Below are 4,477 nucleotides of genomic sequence, written 5' to 3'. Positions count from 1 at the left end.
GTGACAGTTTCTTTATTAACCCTAAAAGGAAATGTAGCTAAAGTAAAAGGCATAAGAATTTGTCCAAACACTACCACGGTACTCAAGGTGTTAAAACCCGCCATAGTGGCCCACGTGTGTCGCGTTCCAGGATCGGCCTGGGTATCCGATACCAACACGCCGGCATAATTGTGTCGACTGCCGAGGATAATCGGACATGACCGGAGAGAGATCAGTAGGAGATATTATAGTGCACGAGTGTGCAATACACAAGCACTCTCTGTTCCTTCTCATAGTCCCGTGAGACATGACCGGAGAGAGATCAGCAGGACCAACGGCTTTACGTGCGCGAGGCACGGAAGTATCACCTCTAACTTCTTGACTCAGCTGCGACTTAGAAGCCGTTCAAGTATTACTTAACGCAATTTTTGAAGATTTTTAAAATACCTTTATTACTGTTTTAAAATAAAAAATCCAATGTTACATAACGCTTTGTATGAGACTCCCTCCCGCCCCTGTAACGCATCGTAACGTTTTACAAGAACCCCCTCCCGCCAAAATTGCGTTACGTAATACTTGAACGGCCCCTTAGTCATTTTTAGGTTGGAAAGACCCAGTCACAATAATTGTGACTAATAATAACATAATTATTATGTTGGCCCGACCCAGGATTCTACAGGACCTCAGCGCGGTAGAAATCGTACCGCGTATGCGCCAACTACGCCACAAAGGCAATAAAATTTTTCAACATACCATATGTGGAAATTCGCCCACAGACGCCTCCTCACCGCCGACAATGAGCCCTGTACCCTGGTAGTCACATTTGATACCTCTACGTGTAACTGAGAAAAAGAGTCTTGACAGACAGACGGACAACAAAGTAATCCTAGGATTCATGATTTTTTTTTGCTTTGAATGACGAGACGAGCTTGCCGTTCGCCTGATGGTATGACCGATAAACAGTAGAAACACCAACACCTATACAAAGTATTGTTTGGTATTCCACTGAGCTCACCATCCCCAGTTAAGTTTTATTATGTCCAGTAGTTACACTGGCTACAATGTTCAAACCGGAACACAACAGTGACTACACACTGCGTGACAGAAACTCAGTGCGGTAGTATCTACCCAGGCGGACTCTCACATATGAGAGACCTACCACCAGTAAACGTGTCAATATGGTGCATTCACGATTATAATTTTTTTTACATAATTATATCAACCCTGTATTATATACTGTCCTGTACAGTAGAGAGGAATTAAGCCTTAGTCCAACACGCTGTAGTGCGGATTAGTAACTTGTTTTATGTTGGATATAAGTGTCGTAATGGCACAGGTGTTCAACAAGCACATAATGATAGACATTTTTATCTTTAATCACTGAATTATGAGAATAATATTATCTGCCTACATTGATAGGTGAAGTCAAGCCAACATTTTAGTTTTTTACTATCAAATCCGATAAATTTTCGTTGACCGCTTACGAATGGGTGTACAAATGTGAACCCCCATTTTTTGGTCACGCCAACGACCCCTGTGGGTCCACCTGAACCACTGAAAATCAATGATCTAAACATTTTCAAAAAGTTTTGTAATAGTAGTAAAGAAGAGTATGAATTTAAAATAACTTTACTGTAAATTTTTTAGAACATGGTAATATTCTTGGTGATGTCCACTGATTTATTTATTAAGCATAAGTTTGACAGTAACAAAATTTCAATCATGAATAATCATTAGTCATCATGTATGACTAAACAAATTAGCTATCTCATCTCTCAGAGTAAACGTGTTTATTATTATAACAAAATTTTGCCCAACACTGCTAACCATTACAGCTTTTGCAACAAAGATCATATTTATACCGTGACATAACATAATAGTCTAACCCCCCTATTCATAAACATTATTTATCTAAGGACGGAACATTGCTGTGATAACAAGTCTGTTTATCTTTTTCTCGTGATGGCGAGAAAAAGATAAACAAACAGACTATAAGGGTTATAGAGCATGCTTTAGAAGGTTTTTTTTAACAAAATCAATTAGTAGTCTAATCGCTTGAGGCAACCTCTTACAGCCATCCAACGAAAGGAATAAAAGAAAGGGCAGTCTAGTTTTATATATAATAATGATATCGGCCCTGTATTATATACTGTCCCACTCCTGCACGGGCCTCCTCTACTGAGAGGGATTAGGTCTTAGTCCACCATACTAGTTTCACTGTTAAAGCAAGTGATAACTCACAAAGAATACACACATATTTTTTTATGAAAAGTCAGATGTGTGTTTGGGTTTGGGTTTTTCTGTGGACTTGTCTCATTAGTGCATTCCACGACCAACTAGGCTAGTCGCTTCATTTCAATTCAATTTCAATAATAAAAATATTCCACAAGAATATTTACACATACAGTATATAATATGTGTATTTATATCCACAAATACATGAATTACATTTATATCATTATAAAGATGTGTAACATAGTTAATATCCAATGATTTTTGTCACACTTTTTTTTATTGAGCAAGGTATTTATAGTTTTTAATAAAACTGGTAGTGAGTTAGTGTATCTTAGCTTACATAGCTTAGAAACTTTTACATAAAACATAGCTTAGTTGTTTTTTATGTTTTGGACCCCAAACTCAACACCAATGAAAACCTGCGAATGAGATATTGGAATCTCTCAGCATAGCGACTACAGGAGCCTGGAGGAAAGTTAGGAGATGATATCTGGGGAATAAAGTGTTGAGGAAAGGGAAGGAACGCTGTTAGGATAGAATAAGAGAAGGCCAGGAAATGTTAGCAAGCCCTCATAAGCATCAATATGTATTGACAACCATGAGATATACACACTTAATTGTGTGCTTAGAGCCGTGGCAAATGTCTCTCCGTGCGGGCGTGATTGAGTGTGGAGATGGAATGCTCAGGGGGGAAGATAGCTTAATTGACATAGTTTGCGACACACATAGATTAAAAAATATTTATGCGAGCTTTAGATCTGCAATTGGCATTATACAGCAGGACCAGGGACCTGGTATACCTTATAGCCTGTATATTATACCTTAAACTGGGTCTGAAAAGAGCAACACCAGTTTTTTATATTTACCTCCTTATTTGTTATGTTCTCAAACATATTTTGAAAATTTGATCCCATTACTTTATGCATCTTTGCATTGATTTCCATATATATACGGCACAAATTAATCTTACGATTTTCATTATGATAAACACATCCTTGGAACATTTTAAATATTTTAACCAGAATTTTAACTTAAACTAACTATACTATAATAATGAACAATACTAAAACGTAGTGATTATATTCTCTTTGAACAATACTAATAATAAAAAAGGCGAAACAAAATAAAACAAAAAAATAGAAGCATAAATGTATAACATAAAATATTTAACCAAAATGTATTTTTTGTTAAAAATGCTGGAAATATCAGCTTATATGTTCTGTAAAATTATTAGCAGTTGACATAATTTTTTTAGACACTTATGATAAAAGAAAGATCACACAGCAAAAAATTGCCTTGTAAATACCTCCATAATATTGCGATTAGGTTAGATTATTTAAACTTAAATATTATATTTATTCATTAAATTAGCTAAGAAAAATATGTCTTTCTTTTGTTATTTTTCGTATTATTGAAAAATTTTATTACTTATGCCATCTAGTAGTAACTATTAAAAATATTACAAATTCTAATTTTATTTGAAAAATGTTTTTATAATTTCTGTTAGATGTCGTTATATGCAAATTTCAATTTTGTTTTATTTATTGTTCGTCGTTTTTACGAATAAAATAGAATTATAAATATGGAATAAGCTACAAAGATTTAAAAAATATTTATAATACTGTTATAATATAAATTATCAGTCTTTAAAAATACATATTTTATAATTTTGCTCTCGTGGTAACCAGGTTCCGTGGTGTAGTGGTTATCACATCTGCTTTACACGCAGAAGGCCGCCAGTTCGATCCTGGCCGGAATCACACACTTTTTAATTTTGATTTTTTTAATCAACCGCAATCTATCTATATTTGTATAAAAATAAATCCCTATTTTCCTTGGTCATGTCATCACGCGTGAACGGCTGAACCGATTTCACTATATTTTTGTTGTGTTTGTTATTCTCAGGAGAAGTTTCTTGTGAAAGAAAAAAAATTTGAATTGCGCGGAAAATTATAAAATTTAAGAAAACTTAACGACAATATTAATTTTACATAACTGTCCGCGATTGACAGAATGCGCGCGTGCATACATAATTAAGACGGGACAACGTCTGTCGGGTCAGCTAGTTTATTAATGTTTATTTCAATAACCATAATTAATATTTATTAAAATCGCTAGTTAAGCTAGGTAAATACATGAACAAATGTACGAAAACAATGTTTAATTTACTTACTCACCGACTCCAAAATAGATAACCAGTATATAGGTAATGTTAAATTACTTTTTGATATTTCGTCGTTTATGAAAGCGGTATAATTTTTTA

At 34.5% G+C, this 4,477-nt stretch overlaps 1 non-coding gene across 1 annotated transcript; it reads left to right on the top strand.

Annotated features, from left to right (window-relative positions):
* Positions 1–3,901: 3,901 nt before the first annotated feature.
* Trnav-uac lies at positions 3,902–3,974 on the top strand. Its single transcript has one exon. It is a non-coding gene; the product is annotated as a tRNA-Val (tRNA).
* Positions 3,975–4,477: the final 503 nt, after the last annotated feature.

This window comes from Manduca sexta, chromosome 1 (assembly GCF_014839805.1).
Source record: "Manduca sexta isolate Smith_Timp_Sample1 chromosome 1, JHU_Msex_v1.0, whole genome shotgun sequence".
NCBI classification, from domain to species: Eukaryota; Metazoa; Arthropoda; class Insecta; order Lepidoptera; family Sphingidae; genus Manduca; species Manduca sexta.
This window is presented reverse-complemented; position numbering and strand designations above follow the sequence as displayed.